Source organism: Meriones unguiculatus, chromosome 3, assembly GCF_030254825.1.
Source record: "Meriones unguiculatus strain TT.TT164.6M chromosome 3, Bangor_MerUng_6.1, whole genome shotgun sequence".
Lineage (NCBI taxonomy): Eukaryota > Metazoa > Chordata > Mammalia > Rodentia > Muridae > Meriones > Meriones unguiculatus.
Window position 1 is genome coordinate 176627801 of NC_083351.1, and position 18174 is coordinate 176645974.

Below are 18174 nucleotides of genomic sequence, written 5' to 3' on the forward strand. Positions count from 1 at the left end.
ATCTTTGGACTTGATTTGGAGTATGCTTGTTTCGGAGATGCCCTTTGATTTTTTTTTTTTTAAAATATGGAAGGAGTATACTAGATCACACGTGTTTTAAGTATGCATGTGATTAAAAAGTGAGAGGCCATAAAATACTTTATTACCTGGCCTTTACAGATGCCATAAAAGGAGCCAGTAAGTGTTCTTCAGTCACTCATAGTTTCATTTCCTTCATTTCTTTCTTTTTAAACAGAATCTTACTACATACATTAACAGTCCTGGAACTCAATATGTAGATCAGGTTGCCCTTGAACTCTGTTAACCCTAATCCTGAATGCTGGGATTAAAGGCATGCACCACCACACCCAGCTTCATAATCCACTTTTCTCTCTCTCTCTCTCTCTCTCTCTCTCTCTCCCCCCTCTCTTTTTCAAATTATAGTATGACACTGGCTGTCCTGGAATTCTCTTTGTAGACCAAACTGGCCTCAAACTCACAGAGAGCCTCCTGAGTGCCGGGATTAAAGGTGTGCACCACCATGCCTGGGTATTCATAAACCATTTTATTTATTTATTATGTGTACAATGTTCTGCCTGCATGTACACCTGCATGCCAGAAGAGGGCACCAGATCTCATTATAGATGGTTGTGAGCCACCACCCAGTTGCTGGGAATTGAACTCAGGGCCTCTGGAGGAACAGCCAGTGCTCTTAACCACTGAGCCATCTCTCCAGCCCCCTCCCTATATCTCTCCAGCCCCCTCCCTACAAACCATTTCTTAAGCCACCACTAAGCACCAGGCACTGATTTGGAAACCAGAGACATGGTTGTGTAGGGAAGTCAACCACACCAAGGCAACTTAGTGACTGAGGCCAGTGAACTCACAATTTCTTGAGAATTAGTTAGATATGCAGCGATGTTACTAAGAAGGTGAGGTAGGTTGGGAGACAGAGCACTGTTGAAGTGAGTCAGGTGTGAGAAAAACTCCATTCACATGCAGCAGTTTCTCTCCTGTCTCTTCTGACCCTCCTCTAAGATGTGTGTGGAAGGGGGCCCGCTTATTAAACGTTAATGGCATTTTTGTTTATTTAGCAAACACGTGTAATTTACTCCATGCCAAACAGTGTTCTGAGTGTGTGCAAGCATTACTTCATTTGATTGTCGTGTCAACTGTTTCATTTTATGATGGAACTGAGGCAGTAAAATTGTTGAGGAATATTTTGAAGGTCACAGCTAATAACAATTCAGTCGAATCCATTCATGAAGCAAGTAGAAATTATGGTTAAAGACTCTGGAAGATTCTTAGCATGGCCTCTGGGTTCGGGTGGAGCAGGTGGACCCTCAGCTCTCCATCCTGAACCTAATTGGATCTGGATCAGCTAAAGACAGGCAGACATCTGGGTGGGTCTAGGAGGCATTTCCAGGAAGGATGAAGTGAGGTGGGGAAGAGCCTCCCCCAGAGAGGGCTCAACTCAAGGCCCTATGGCTTGCTGGCCTTGCCTCCTGGCTGCTGAGTGTGTCCGTCTGTGCTGCTGCTGACATCCTTCCGTCATCATTCTCCACAGAGGAAGACCGTGCGTCCCAGGAGTTTTCCAGGCAAGGCAAATCCCCTCTAGAGTGGCAGCATCTATGATGGATCTACCGTGTTTCCTGCCACAGAAGTTTGTCAGGCACCCGGGCTATCCAGTAGAATTTTTTCTCAAGGCAGAAATGTCTTCACCCACTCTCCAGTGTGATAGCTACTGACTGCACTTGAAGCCTGACTGTTAAGTGCCTGAGATGTGGGTTCCGTGATGAGGGATTGGGGTTTACTTAGAATTTATAAGTTACCTGCCTGCTTCTGCCTCCGCTAGTGCTGGGATTAAAGGCATGTGCCACCACACCTGGGTGAGAATCCTTTTATCTTATGCGATTAAGAGTTCCCAGTGGAAGGGAGTTCCCAGTAGAAGGCTCCGCTTTGTTGCTTCAGTTTTTTTCTGTCGCTCAAGTAAGCCTTTCTCTGCTTCAGTTTTTCTCATTTGTCAGACAAAGGTCATTGCAGTACCCAGCTACTAAGATTGAGTGCCAGGCAGTTAGGGGACTGCATACCTAAAGTTTAGGTATAATTAAAGCTTCAGAAACGTTTCCTGCTGTTATTCTAGAAGTTTGTTTGTGGGCAGGTAACTCTGTGCTTGGCCCCATGCCTGTTCTTTTTCTTGTGTTAAGGAAAGGGATTCTGAATCCCAGGGTGATTTTGCATAAGGGGCTGGCTAGGGTAGTGTGTGCTCAGTTAGGAGACCAGCTGTGCTGGTGTCTTTCTGTGTTGGCTCCTCAAAATTACTCCTCTTGGTTCCAGCGGGCAATACAAGAGGGGGCGCACGTCTGGGTTTTACTTATGGCTCTGGCCTGTCCTGGTAGATGCGCAGATTATTCTGCAGGAACTCTTCAGAAATAAAGAAGGTGTGTTTAATTGGCAGCAGAATGTAACACGAGGGCTTATTCCCAGGCATGAGAAGCCTAATAATATCTGAAAGGAAACAGGCTCCTGTTTTATCGCAGACTTGTCTGGAGCCCCTCACACACGCAAGCGCTTCTAGAGGGTAGCCCATCCTTTAGCTGTAGTGCTGTTTGTTTTCTGTTTTATAATTCTGAGGTTATTTACTCCTTATTTTCCCGGATTTCCGGTAAGTGAGACCTCAAATGTGCGTGCTAGCATGTTGCTGACATTCTTCCAATGATGGGAGTGACTGCGTTAAATTCATTTTGTAATTAAGGACTTAAACTGGCTATCGCACACATGGTTATTGAAGCTGCCGAGAGAGTTTTTATGAATCCACTTTCCATGAAGATGAAAGAATGAGAAAACGGCCAACTGTTTGTGTCCTCTGGCTTAAAAGCAAGCAGAACTCGTGTGTCCTGAGGCAGGAGGGAGCCTGACGCCCTGTGGTCCTGCAGCCATGCGGCAGGTTGGATTGTGGGCGAGCACGGTTGCAAGGCTGCAAGGGTGTTTTCTCCTTGTTCGCTGCCACACCTCCTTGCTTGGCATCTCAGTGCCCTTTGCCTGCTGGACTCACCTTCTTTTCTAGAATGCTCTTGCCTTCTGCCCTCCACACTCATCACCTTGGCTGAGGGTCAAGGACAGAAACATGTCTCCTGCTGTAGTCTACATGTTTTTTTTTTTCCCCTCTCTCTGTCGGAAGGGAGGTTTTTTGCAGCTCGCAATTGAGGATTCTGTGGTTCTAGTTGTCAGTCTCCTAGTGATGGCAGAGCTTGAACTAATCATTGAACATTCTGAGAAGACTGGTGCAAGGAAACATTTGCTGAGCGTTAGTGCTGGCTAGTGAGTGGCCTGCCAGCCGGAGGAGACTCTGCGCCTGAGCCCTGGGAAGCCTGCTAGGTGGGGCTGTGGTGGAAGCTGTCAGGATGCTCCTGTGGGTTGTATGTGGCATCCGTTACCTTCAAAGAACTGGCATGAAAGTAAACCTTCCTCATTAAGTCTCTGAGGTTAGTATGTTGGTGAGACAGTGTACTAAGCCATTTCCCTTTTTTTCTAAATCACGACCGAGACATCACGTGTCACTCTAGCAATTGGCTGTCATTGCTCTAATGATGAGTGTTGATTGATCGCATTAAATTTACTTTAAAGTCAAAGTTTTACTGGTCACACTGTGCCTTACTGTCTTGGGCAGTTGGTTGTATCTGGCGGGTCCTTATGGCTCTGCCAGCCTCATTGGGATGGGGATTAAATATGAGGAGCTTCTGCCTGGAGGAACAGACAGGGTCACAGGGGCCTGGCAGATGTGGACAGGAGCCTGGACGTAAGGCAGGTGGCACAGAAACCAGAATTCCGCTACAAGAACCTGGAATGCCAAGCCATGTGTTTCCCAGGGCTGTCGGGAGGTAGTATGAACTGCTTTAAAGGGTAAATCTGGCCAGGAAGGGTAGCTCCTGCTGTGACGCCTGCACTGTGGAGACCGAGCGTTGCGAGCCTGGGCCAGCCTGAGCTACAGCATGAGGTGTTTGTGTCAACAGTAACAACAAGGAGAAGAAGAAGAAAGCCAGTTACGGGGTTTTACCTGTAATCCACTGTATGCAAGGCTCTGCATGTTTTGAATGTTTTCTGTTCCTTCGCTTTTTTTTTCCTCTGTGTTTTGCCTACATGTATGTCTGTGCATCATTTGTGCACAGTATCTTTAAATACTAAAGAAGGGCGCATGATCCCATCATAGAGCCCTGGCCAACCTGGGACTCACTGGCCAGGCTGGCCTGGAACTTTTGGGTGCTCCTCCTCTCGCTGCTTCACGTGTGCTGACATAATGATGTGCACATAGCCGAACTCGCTAGTGCTCTGCGTGTCTTTCTGGTGGTGTCTGTGTTCATCTGACAGATGAGGAAATGGATCGGGAAATGGAAAGGATTTGGTAGCGGTGTAGAAGGGTGGGGATGCTGTAGCCTGGGCATGGCTGGATTCGAGGTTTGTGATGAGAAAGCTAGTTTGGGTCAAAGTCTCTCATTCAGATTGAAAAGTTGGCTTCACAGTGTAGCTTCCAGGATCCTTCAGAGGCAGATGTTCAATGCCAAGTGCTTGTCAGACTGGAGCCTCAAGTCCCTCTGCTAAGTTACAGGTAAGTGTCATCAGGTTGGACTCTCGGCCAGTCAAATGTGAAGAGACCCAGGCTTGTTTTCTTTCCTGTACTTTATTTTATGGAGACCTAGGCCCCTTGCCCGTAGTTTGAAGGGTCCTGAACTTGACTGAGTTCGTGAAGGTTCAAGGCTGGAAGGGCCTGGTTCAGAGAGCAAGGCAGCAGCTCTTGGCTAGCGTGCACACGTCTCTCCTGTGCCAGCCAGTCCGATTTCACCATTCGTTTCTCTCTTCCGTGGGCCATGTGATTCTGAGTGACTGTTCTGAATGTCGCTTTTCAAGCATGATGGGTAGTGTGTTCCTTCCAGAAGACCTTGGGTATTCATCTGGAGTCATCCCAAGGCATGACAGAGTCTGGCCGCCTCCTGCTGTGTGTCTCCTTGCCTCAACGCCTCTCGAAGCTGCTGACCTCTGTCCAGGCAGGCACCGCCTTCCATTGTTGCTCGTTAGGTCTCTTGACGTCTTTATCCTTTTCTTTGTCCCCCCCCCCACTTCTGTGGCGTGCTCTCTGCTACATGCATTTTCTCATTCTCCCACTAGTGTTACAGGTGTGTATGTCTCGCCACTTCTGGGCCGTCAGCTTTTGAGAACTAGAATTACATATTAGACGCTTTCCCTCTGTGATATATATATACATAGATGGTTGACTGCTCGCTACGTCACCGCATCTCATTGTGTGAAATTCTGGGTGTGCTGTGGGATCTTCAGAAAGCAAGCCAACGCTCACCTCACGGCGAGGTGAATTTATCGTCCCTCTGTAATGAAACATCTTGGGAAATGATAAAAAAAGCCGTCCTTCGGTTGCTCACACAGAAAAGACAGGCATCTATGTGTAGTCCGGCGTGTTGAGAAGCGACGCTTCAAGGCGATGTTGTCTTCCCTGTGTGCACGTAAGCCTTTAGCTTCCTCCTAGAAGTTTAACCTCCTTGGAAATGAAGGCGTAGTCACCAGCAGAATACTGTTTCAAATTACCCAAGGAGAGTGTTGAGAGAGAGAGTTGGGGCTAGCTCAGGAGACGGCCTCGGCTCTCAAGTAGTTCACCAGGTAGAGTGTGCGGCTGAGCATTTTTACTGTTAATGTGTTTTGGTTTTATTTAAAGTTGATCTACACATTTAAATGGTAAGATCATTATGGTAGTTTTTGCAAAGTGGCTTTTAAAATCCTGTTGCGGCTAACATCTTTGTCTCCTGCCTCTCTGTTCACGTTCGGCATGTTTAAATGACTGCAGGAGTACCTAACCGCTGCTGCATGATGCAATATTCCAGTTAGCAGGTGCCTTCGACCTGGGAAGTCAGGTTGTCGGTGCCTCCCTGACCCTGGAGCACTGGGCACCCCGAAGCGTGGGTCAGGGTGTGCTGTCGCCTCACCAAGGTTGTAAGTACTTCCTTAGTTAAGATTTACAAATTGACTGGTCTCCTTGCAGTGTGACAGCAAAGCCATGGGGTGGAATAGGTTATTTTCAGAGTCCGAGACTTTGTTTTCCTCTGGTCTGTCCCCTCTCGGAACAGCTAATGGGGATGAGGCGTCACGTCACCCAGACAGTGTCTGAACCCACGCTGACCACACCTGAGGGGCTTTGGGTGAGAAGGAAGTCAGGCTGCTCAAATGATGTCAGCCTTAGAAGGATCTGTACATCATATTGAAGAGGGTGCTCTGTCTAGCACATGGCACAATCTTCGGCCGGTTTGCATCACATGTGTGGGCTGTGTTCCCTGGTGTTCGCCACATTGGAATGACATGCCTCAAGTGCTTCCTAGAACTGTCGCAGCCTCTAAGGAAAGGAGATTGCAAACAAGTGCAGATTACATATACATTAAAAACGCTTAAACGGTTTTCTGTGTGGTGTGTGTGTGTGTTGGTGTGCTCACGCCGTGATGTGCCTGGAAGTCAGAGGACAGCTCTGAGGAGTGTGGCCTCTCCTTCCTCCTTGTTTTGAGGCAGCCTCTGTTTTGCTCTATTGTGTACTTCAGGCTAGCTGGCCCTTAAGTTCCCAGGCCATCTTCCCATGCCCCATGTCTGAAAGAGTGTGGTGTGTGCCCCCACGGCTCACTTTTTATGTTGGTTCCAGAAGTCAGACCCAGGCATGTGCAGCAAATGCTTTTGGCCATGGTGCTATGGCCCAGACTCTCAATTATCAGGCTCATAACCATCCAGGAAGTTTTCTGAGACCTTTGAGAATCCATAAATCATATGAAATAAACACCTTCCTTAATAATGACATTAAAACCTCACTAATTAAAAAGCCAGTGATGTGAGGGCAAAATAGCTAACAGCCAAATAAACACATTTCTGATATGCCGTGCAACAGAGCATGTGGGGAGAAGTGAAACCCAGGAAGAGGCCTGGTGGCGTCCAGCTAGCTATGTCTGAAAAGAGGAGAGTGAAGGCCTAAGCATGTGTCTGGGACCTGGGGACCAGTACAGCTCTGCAAGGCCTCGGGAGGAGGATGCTGGCGTGTTGGAGGACCAGAGAGGATGCTGGGTAGCTGGAGTGGGGTGTTCTGATTGGGTGTCAGGGCTGAGCCTGATTAGGTTGGGTTCTCAGGAGAATGGCAGTGTGCGTAGCATCTCTCTGGAGGGATTTGCCTATGAAGCAACCAGAGGCGTGTTGTGGAACCCAGAGGTGTAGAAGGAGGCAAGAGGAGAAATGACCCACTGGGGTCAGGAGAACAGGGGACATTGGTGACTTAGGAGAGACAGCTGCAGGGGAAATGGTGCCTTTGGCAGCAAAGCACAAGCTTCTTTATATTGGGGAGGGGGGTGGTTGTCCATCATAAGAGAAGGAGAGTAGGTGTCAGTGAAGGGGCGCTGGTAGAATGAAGAAAGGAATGACGTGTCACAGATACAGGAACTGGAAGTCTGGAGGCTAGGGATTGCGTGAATTTTGCCAGGCTAGCTAAGCTCTCACCTGAAATTAGTGTTCAGATTTGAAACAGTGTCAGCGCAGACAGTGCTTTCTCTGCCGTGTTTGGCAGGCCACATACAGGTGTTAGATCGAGCAGAAGATGAATTAAACAACAACAAAACCAAACCAAAAAAAAAAAAAACAAAGGAAGGAAGAAGGGCTTATTTTGGCTCACAGTATTGGAGGCTTTGGGTATATGGCGAGGGAACCTGGTTGGGATGCCCACTTGCTGGAAATGAGGCGGAAGGAAGAAGGGCCAGGATGCCCTGTGTTCTCAACAGGTCCACATGGCAAAGACTGGAAAGCTGAAGGCTAGGATGCACAGTTTTAAGTTTTCAACATCTGCGTGACAAGCGGGGGCCCAAGCCTGGGCAGGTGAGCCCTTGGGAGAAGTTCTAGGTCCAAGTCCTAACTGTAAGCTGAAGTGGCAAGGGAAGCCATGGAAGGAGGAAGAGGGGGTGGGCAATGAGGTGGGAGGGACACAAGGCTAGACACACGGGAAGAAGACGTGAGGGGCCAGCAGCTCATTTAGTACTTTATGCCTTGCTGGTACAACCTATGTAACTAAAGCAACCTACTGCAGGAAGGGTGTCTTCAGCTGCAGTGTGAGACGTACAGTCCATCATGGAGGATGGAGAAGGATCATGGTGGCAGAATTCTCAGGCATCGTATCCATGCTAGGAGGCAGGGGCTCAGCTCGCTCTCTCCTTTTTATTCAGGCCAGGATCCCGGCCTCCCACCATCAAGGCAGGTCCGGCTACCTTGACTGACTTAATGTAGCTGTGCCTCACAGACAAGCAGGCCAGCCACAGACACAGAATGCAGCCAGGTGCTAACTCATCTGTCCAAGACATAGGCCCCAAGGAACTGTGGGAAAGGGCATAAGGGAAGTCAGAAGTGCAGCTACCTGGGGCCTCTGTCCCAGAGCAAGCACAGTGACTGTCAGCCTTATCTCCTGTGGTCTCGCTGAGAGAGTTGGCCTTGCGCACTGAAGCCTCTCTGTGAACTGTTGTCTTAGTCAGGGATTGGTTCACCCATGCCTGGGCCTGGGTGATGGGGTAACATTTTGGGAGGAGCAGCCGCCAGGAAGGGTAGAGAGAAGGCCTTTCCCCAGTTACAGCTGGATCTAGACGCCATATTATCATCTGTTCACAGTTGAGAGACGGGTTCATCAGAGTACATCTGTGGCTGATGGCAGATGTGTTACACCCCATTGTGTGCCAAGGCCTGTGTGGGGACACGGATACAGGGGAGCAGAGGAGAGACCCTGAGCTCGTGGCGGGTTAGTCTTTAAGTGTGTGTGTGTGTGTGTAGATGGTTGTTGCACATATGCACACGTGAGTCCTCCGGAGCGGGAGTTACAGGTGGTTAGAGCTGGCCACTCTGAGCCCCCCCCGTGAGAGCAGTACACTATTAACGCAGACTGTCTTTCTGGCCCCTAGAAAAAATGTTAAGTGAATGTGAAGAGATGGAGAAATGGCTGAACGGTTAAAAGTACTTGCTACTTAACTCTCCTAGAGGACACACACACACACACACACACACACTCTACATATACACACACACATTCATTTTTGTGTCCTCAGGAGACACACACATCTACGATGTATACTTTTCACCATGCGATACTTATCGCTTAGCAAAACATCCCCTGCCTGTGTCTTCCCAGCAAGGTACTGGTATCAGAAGCTTCAGAAGTGCTGCTGAGTGGATGGACCAGTAACTATTGATCACACAAGAGGAATCAGTGTGCGGCTATGATGGTGGTTCTTGGGTAAAGAGTGACATTTGGTCCGGGTCTGGATACAGTCCACTGGAGCAAGGAGGAGGCCAACCACCAGACACGCCACAAGCTTTCGGTGAGGCCGAAGAAGCACCCTGGGTCCTTAGACGACCCTCAGGTGTGTGGAGAAACGTGAAGGAGGGCAGAGGCGAGGCATGGCTGCTAACCTCGAGAGCGTAAAGCCTTTCTTTAGAAAGCACTGGAGTTTGGAAAGGGTCAGCCCAGAGGGTGCTGCCAGGAGCCGCTGTTGGTGGCAGTGTGGTGCTCAAATGGAGAAGGTGGAGGATCAAAATCAGGGTCCCGTCTTTAGGATGAAAAGAAACTCACACCCAGGCCAAGATGGAAAGGAGACGAGCCCAACTCTCCTGGTGCAGCCTTTGCAGGAGAGCGGCCTCTGCTGCGACTTCGGGGCTGTGGACAGTCCTGCTGCTCACGGGAGTGGCTGGAAGAGGTGCAAGAAATTAGAGGGGGGTGTTAATGAGCACCTTCCGTGTGCCACAGCATCTTGTATGTGGTCCAGGTGGCGCTGGCATGGTGACCGCATCGAAGGTGTGGGCCTCTGGGGACCTTAAATTACATCCTCTGTAAAGTAATTCTTCAGTTCCTGTTGTGGCGCCAGTGCGTGGCTGTGAGTGAGGACAGGGACGTTGGAAAAGCCCAGCCGGCCACCTCCTTCAGCATCCAGCTCAGGGCCGACTCGCAGCCCCCGCAGAGGGTGGAGGCCTTGGCTTTCTGTTTAGTCATTATTGCTCATACTCTCCAGGTATGGTTCGGAGGAAGACAAAGCTGAATGTTTACCTTCCTTGCTCTCTCGCTGCCGAGAAAGTAGGTCATGGTGTTGGGAGCATCTGTCAGGCCACAGCTTGTGCGTACGACTACAGAAGGGGTTTCTTCCAGGCCCCAGAGGTGTGACCACAGATCCTCACTTGATTTTTTTTTTTAATCTTGCTTTGAAGGGATATGTTCTTTTAGTAAGCCTTTAATAATGCCATCTTTGGGGTGGGTTGCAGAAGATGTAGTCTGGGCGAGGTGGGGCCCTGTCTATTTCCTGACATTAGTCATTGAAGGGAAACTCCCACTTAATAATTAAAATAACCCTGAGTGCCTGCTTAGCACTCCTCAGGGCTGTTTATGCACATCGCAGCATCAGGAGCCACATCTGTGATGCTCTGCCCTAGAGGTGGCCTCAGGTACCCAGAGCAGAGCTTCACTTAGAGAAGAACTTGGGATGCTGGGCTGGCTGCTTCTGCTTTCTCACGCTTAGCACTGGAATGGCAGTGTGAGACACAGGAGCCATGGGGCTGGACAGACACGAGCTCTGATCCTAAGCAGGGCAGCCTTGTCCAAGCTGATCTATGCCCAGGTCCTCACCGTGAACTGGAATGACCATTGCTCCCCGAGCTGTGAGGACGATGATGCCCTGACACAGGCAGGGTGACCCAGAGAAGTGCAGTCTGTGAATGAGTAACAAGAAGACACACTCCCCCCTGGCTTTACTTTCTGTCCGACCTTGGTGCCCTGGGCTTTGTTTCCATATGGAGCTGTCACAGTTACTACCTCGGCTGCTAATTTTAAATGCAACACTTGCCTCAGCCTCTCTGATTCCAGCACAGTTCTGGCTGCAACCCTCTCATTCTGCTCCACAGCCCTCCCTCACCTCCTGCCTTGGTTTTGTTTTTTTATTACAATTTATTCACTTTGTATCCCAGCTGTAGCCCCTCCCTTTTCTTCTATCCCCTTCCCCCAGTCCACTGATAGGGGCGGTCCTCCTCCCCTTCCATCTGACCCTAGACTATCAGGTCTCATCAGGAATGGCTGCATTGTCTTCCTGTGTGGCCTGATAAGACTGCCCCCCCCCCCATGGGAGGTGATCAAAGAGCCAGCCACTGAGTTCATGTCAGAGACAGTCCCTGTTCCCATTACTAGGGAATCCACTTGGAGACTGAGCTGCACTGGATATCTACATGTAGAAAAATGCAAATAGATCCATACTTATCACCCTGCACAAAGACCTTAACATAAAACCAGACACACTAAACCTGTTAGAAGAAAAAGTGAGGAAGAGCCTAGAACTCTTTAGCACAGAAGACAACTTCCTGAACAGAACACCAACAGCACAGACTCTAAGATCAACAATCAATAAATGGGACTTCATGAAACTGAAAAGCTTCTGCAAAGCAAAGGACACGGTCATCAGAACAGAACAACAGCCTACAGACTGGGAAAGGATCTTCACCAACCCTATATCTGACAGAGAGCTAATATCCAGAATATATAAAGAACTCAAAAAGTTAAATACCAACAAACCAAATAATCCAATTTAAAAATCGGATACAGAGCTAAACAGAGAATTCTCAATAGAGGAATATCAAATGGCAGAGAAACACTTAAAGAAATGCTCAACATCCTTAGTCATCAGGGAAATGCAAATCAAAATGACCCTGAGATTTCACCTTGCACCCATCAGAATGGCTAAGATCAAAAACTCCTGCCTTGTTTTGAGATAGTGTCTTGCTCTACAGCCCTGACTGGCCTTGAACTCAAGGCACTCCTGCTCTACCCTTGAGCTGGGTTTAAAGGCCCAACTTTCCTTGTCTCAGAAATTTCACTTTCTAAAGTGCTTTCATGTTAGTGTGAATCTGTCCTCTCTGTTGCCTACTAAATAAAAGCAAACTCCCTTTGGGTTTCTGTGCCCTTTGACCTCTGTCTAAATAAACCCTTCCCTTTTCTCCATCTCCCATGGCTACTTCATACAAACTCTAAGTCAACCCAGGCACTGGGCATTTTGACTTAAGACACAAAAGGCAGCCAGCATTGGCACTGTGAGGGTCACTCATGTGGGCCTTCCTGCCTAAAGCACCTACAGAGTGCTGACTCTACCACAAATACTGGCATACATGTGCGCACGCAATTGGCAGTGAAAGCTGGAGATACGTTGTCTTTTAAAGATTGACCAAGACAATCCAGATGTTGGCACATACCCTCTTCCTTCCTTGGTTGTCACTGTTGGACCAGGAATTGAACCCAGGACTTTGGCCATGCTAACTGCTTCTCTGCTCCCCAGCACTGCTTCCCATTTTGTTTCTGCCTTCGTAATAAATGAAGTGACCTTTGGGGCATATTGATTTTATATGTGTTGGTACGCCCTGGTAGCAGGGTATTTGTCTGCTGGGAAGGAGGTACCACTGCGTCACGGCCCCTGGGAAAGGGCAGGAAGGTGACAGTAGACAGCAGCACGGTGTTCTTCTGGCTCTGGGGCCCTCCTCCTGCCACTGCTGTATGCTGCCTGTCCTCTCTGTGTATGTACAGGGAATAAGCAGGCCATGGTGATGGTTCAGAGAGGCCCAGGGTGCAGAGCCCTGTAGGAAAGCGCCTCCTTCCTCAGACCTCAGCCGGTGGAGTCAGGGCTGGCAACACGCCCTTGCTTTTGTGTCCAGGCTTTCATTACGTGGCTTTTCCTAAGGCGTAGTCCGGTGTCTCTGGACGTTGAGATGATTTCCGCCTGATGTTGAGGTGCTTTGGTGGGCACACCTCACACATCCTTACTTCTCTGTGGCTCTTGTTTTGAAACACACAGCAAACATGCATGCAAGCCTTCTTAATAAAAGGGAAATACACTTGAGGTTGACCAAGTTGAATACAAATACACACCATTATTGTAAAACAAAACCACACATTCATTCATAGCAAAAACGTGGGTAAATTTTCACCTCCCCAAACTCATCGTCCTAGACAGATCACAAGGAAGACATGGGAAAATCTCCACGAAAGGTCATCGGACAACACTCCTGACCAGTAACTTTTCAAGACTGTCAAGCTCATCAAACGAGGAGAGCCAAGAAAGCGCAGGAGTGAATAGGAGCCTCAGGAGAGGGCAGGCGTGAACGCCATGTGCAGGGATCCTGGGTTGGGACTACCTTGCGAGGTCTGCGGTGTGGACGCTGCTGTGTCAGGCTGCCCGTGCCGGCTGCCTCTGGACAAATGTGCCTCACGGTCGTACGTGAGACCTTAACAATAGGGAAAACTGTGTGGGGGCTAAGTTGTAGTCCCTGGTGACAGGGATAACTTTTCTGTAAGCCTAAATCTGTATTGTGTTTCCTCAGATGTTTGTTTTCATCGTGAGGCTCCAGAAACTCCCAACACAAGGGAAACTGAGGCAGGGGGATTGTGCGTTTAAGGCCAGCTTTTTCTGCACAGTGAGACCTCAGTCTCCTTGAACCCTTTCCCCTGCCCTCACCCCACATGCTCCAGGAGCACCGTGGGAGGAGGTGCGCCACACCCTAGGCCCCCCCGCCTGGGGCCTCCGTGTTGCAAGGACTTGTTAGTGAATGCCCTCAACCCCCATAGCTGAGTCACAAGAACTGGACCAGCTCCACGACGGAGCTCTTCAGCCCAGGACAGTTCTCTTCTGCTACTCAGAGCCAAGGTTTTGGTATTTGTTCACAGCCCCGGGGTCTGTGCACTCTCATCTATTTTCCTTACATCCTTTGGCCTGGACTCCCAGAAGCCAGAATGGAGGCCTGACTCAGCCGCCTCTCATCCCTGTATCTCTGTTAGGATCTCCAGTTCCCTGGCCAGGTGCATCTGTTCCGTTTTGAAATCTTTTTAGACCTGGGGAAAAGTCACGCTAACAATGAATGCATAGACTCCTCACATACCCTCCACCAGCTTCTCCCCAGGTCTGTGTCATGTGTGTCTCACAGTGGTGGAAGTGGATGGTCACATTCGTGCCCGTTTGTTGACCGAATGGGAGGCCTTTCGCCTCAGATTCTACCAGTTTTTTTCATCAGTTCTTCCTCTGTGCAGCCCTTAGTCTCATCCAGTTTCATGTTCCATTATCCTCCTGCCCACTGACTTTAGTTAATTTGGCCGTGAGGCCTGCCTTTGACAGGTATTTCCACAGCGCTTGCCTGACGGTGAATTTTCTGCTTTCACCGTTCCCGTTTTCATGTGTTAATTGGAATTCTTCATGGTAATGACCATGATATTGATTATAATTATCGTAATACCCAACATTATTCTTCGATGCTGAGCTCAAATCCTGCGGTTCATCAGACCTTACGAGTAAGCTATCCGCTTCCAGTGTGCTTCTGGAGAGGCATTGTAGCCTGTCCTCCAGGCTTGAAGAGCCCTGTCCCTGCAACAGTGCGTGCCCTCTGGTTGCTCTCCCTGGCCTGTGCTCTCCTACAGGACCTTTGACCTCTGCTTTCTTAGCCCTATCTGTGTGTGAGGCCTGTTAATTTAATAAGTGTTCAAAAACTGCCCCCAAGCAAAATGACTGGCTGCCCAGGTCTTCACCGCCCCGGCTCTTCAGGCCATCAGCCACGTGTACCTGGCCCGCAGGAAGCTCATGAGGGACACTGGGCCCTTTTCACCAGTGCTGCTGCAGTTAAGCCGGAAACCTAAACTCTGCCTCGTTTACACGCAGGCCAGCAGGGTGTGGGGGCACATGCCTTTAGTCCTAGCGCCCGGAGGCAGGGAGACCTCTGACCTACAGGCCTGCCTGTTCTAAAGGGCAAGTTCCAGGGCTATAAAGAGTGAGTCTGTTGTTGGTGTTTTGTTTTGTTTTAAAGGTAAATTGCACACTTTAGGCACTGCCCTAAATGCAAAGAATGTATACTATGGGCAAAACCGAAAGGGCTACCCAAGCAGATTGATCATGACATCATAGAAGGGCTGTGAAAACATTGCAGTGGGGTGGGCACCAGTTGGAAGGGCATCTGTCTCCACAGCAGCTGTTGAAGAAGACTGCGAGCAGAGAGAAAGTAGAGACGGTGAGGGATCTGGACGCAACCCTGCAGAGGGAATTATTGCTGCTCTTTACAGCAATGAGGCGCAGAGCCATGTGGGCTTTCCAGAGCCTAGAGTGTGGTTACAGATCCAAGTACTTCACAGATACACACAATGTCGTTTCTCTTTCTTGGGGGAGGGGCACTTTTTTGAGACTTTTTTTTTTTTTTTTAATGTAGCCCTGGCTGTCCTGGAACTCACTCTGCCGACCAGGCTGGCCTTGAACTCACAGAGATCTACCTGCCTCTGCCTCCCGAGCACTGGGCTTAAAGGTGTGCGTTACCACTGCCCAGCTTCACTCGAAGCTGCTGACTCCAGAAAATGTCTAATTTTATGCCTCAGATTTGACCTAGTTTTCTCAGATAGCTGGAGAAAAAGAGCCAGAACAGCAAGAAAAGAATGAGCACATTTCCCCAGGAACAAAGTTCACCTGCAAACAAGGCGAAAGAAGACAGTGGAAATGATGGGTTCTCCAGGGTTGTTGGGAACCACCGTGCCCTCCTAAATGTGCCTATCCTGGGTGGAGGGGGTGTGCGGGGGAGAGATGCCTGGACCCCCTGCACTGCCCCAGGGCACTTGTTATCATTAGGTGCTGTGACGGCTGCAGACCTGGTGGGAGGTGACGGAAAGTGACCCTCTGTGAGGTGTATCTGTGGAATGATGCCATCGACGGCTTGGCCTCTTTCTGCTTTGCTGCTACAGTTGGTGTTGTGAGTTGTTGACACCCTTCTGAGTATGCTGATCCTCCTGTCAGGGTAACGGGTTCCCGCCTGGAGGTTTATGTGCTACATAAAATGCCTTTGTTGAAACCTCAAGCCCAGTGCCCTGGTGTTAGGAGAGGCTCGGCCCTCACAGGTGGGGTAAACGCCCCTGTCCTCTCCCAATGCACAAGGGGGCAGCCTGGAAGAGTCCTCACCAGAGCCCAGCCCACTGGCATCCTGACCTCAGGCTGTGCCCTTCAGGACTGAGAAAGAGCTGTCTGCTGGGTGAAGCCACACACACTGGGTAATTTGTGGCAGCTCCTATCTCCTTGTCATCTCTCACTTCTCTGTTGTCTCAGAGGGAGCCAAGTGCAGTCTTGGCATCAGTAGTGGAGGGAGGGTGTGAGAGGAAATGCTTGGAAGACGCATAGGATGAGCAGGAACGCGTGATTCTTGTTTGTCTGTTGGGTTGACTTTCAGAACACAGGAAGTTCAGAGCTTGCTTTCTCTAAACGTTATTTTTAGATGGGTGAGCTAACCTTGAATTCTTTAGGAATTTTACACAAACTCATTTTCTGTTGAATTTAGAAAGATTAATAGTCACTGCTAGTGAGATGGCTGATCCAGGGACAGTTGGCTCATCAGTATAATCCTCACCCTTGAGAAATGAAGGCAAGAGGTTCATGAGGTCGGTGCTAGTCTGGGCTACTTTGTAAATTCTAGGACAGCCTGGGCTACAGATTGACACGCTGTCTTAATGGAACTAAACCAAACCAAATAGTAACAACCAAGAAGAAGAATTTGCTAAAAGTGAGCTAAGAACAGAGTAATAAAAAATAAAAAAGATAAAGTTCATGTGTGTTTTCAGCACAATAGGAAGTAAGTGGAATTATGTGAAAATTGGTGGTATTATATAATGTATTATATAGTAATTGACATAATATATATTTGCATGTTAGTGATATAAATATACTCATAAAGCAGTCTAAATAGTCATCTACCCTGTAGGTGAGAGAATCTACTCACTTGAATAGTGTGAGAGGTCCTGTTGAGGCCCGGAAGGGAAAATACTGCATTCCTAGCCACAGGCGTCCTCACACGCTCAGCCCTGGGACCCAGGTGTGTCTACTGCTTAGGATCTATTATAAAGGAGCTTGCCCCCACCGCCGTCACTCAGCTCTGTGAGCACACAGTTTCAGGGCTGTGTGCGTGTCTAAGCACCCGGGCGTGCTGGGAAACTGAGAACTAACACGTCTGACCCTATAGTGATCATGTTTGAGGAACGATTAGTTGGTGTTTTTAAAGGATAGCACGTGCTTGGAGCACACGGTGAACTTCCAAACTGCTGCCAAGGAAAAGGTGGGAGTGGTGGCCACGGAAGGTGCTGTGACCCCTGAGGGGCATTTAAGGACAATTTTTTCTTTTTTCTTTTTTTTTTAACTTGAACACCTGGCAGAGCTGGTATATTTTCTTCAAGTGCTCATTTAAACAATTACACCAAACTATCTGTTAACCGTCTGCCGCCCCCACCCCACCCCCAGCGCTTGCCTGCTTTCGTGGCAAGTCGTGCTGTGCAAGCTAGGACACAAGTGTGAATGAGGGTGTGATGGAATTGCACAAGAAGATTGCACCCACTCACATCATCTCAGCTCATCTTTAGCTCCGACTCCTCTACGTGAACGGATTTGACTTTTGCAATCTTAACTACGAAACGTGTATCTACAGATTTCTATTTATAGATGACACAGTTCATTTTGTGTAGCAGTTGGGTTTCTGAAGATCTGGCAAGACCTTGAACTTTGAGCTGAGTTATTTTTAGAAATCTTGAAAGATGCTACAGAAGTACAAAAGTAAACATCATACCTTATGCCTTTATGGTTCTAGCAGTCTCTCACACACACATTTGTGTGTGTTTTAAGCAGTATGCATCAGTATATACTTTGTAAGGCCCAGGTCAGGATGTCCCCAAGAATGTACTCCAGAATATCACTGAGCTTTATAGATGTGACTTGCCCATAGGAAATACCAGGAAGAAAAGACTTATCAGCATTGTTAAATGTATCTTGTGGTGTAGACATTACACTTTTGTACACAGTGCTCTTTAGGTGATCTCAAGGTGGCTTACAGACCTGTTTCCTGTAGTGTGGCATATCCGAGCATGTGTTAATCAGCCGGGACTGTGGTAGAATGCTCCAGGTGCTCAGCATTTACAGAGGAACATACAGCTGTCCCTCAAATGCAGCTGCTCCCTGATGGTGGCTCACAGCCCACAGGCAACTGACACTGAAAACATGGGGATAGCAAAACCTTGAATTGTAGCTTGAGCCAGCAAGTGTCTATTGATACAGTACAGTCACTGTAGCAAAGTCCACAGAGACTGTGGAAGGGAGATCT

General features: G+C 48.8%; 1 protein-coding gene across 2 annotated transcripts in view; it reads left to right on the forward strand.

The window, feature by feature from the left end:
• The window catches only part of Lrrc8d (leucine rich repeat containing 8 VRAC subunit D), a 103588-nt gene that overhangs the window by 57555 nt on the left and 27859 nt on the right, over positions 1-18174 (forward strand). The window lies entirely within an intron of this gene.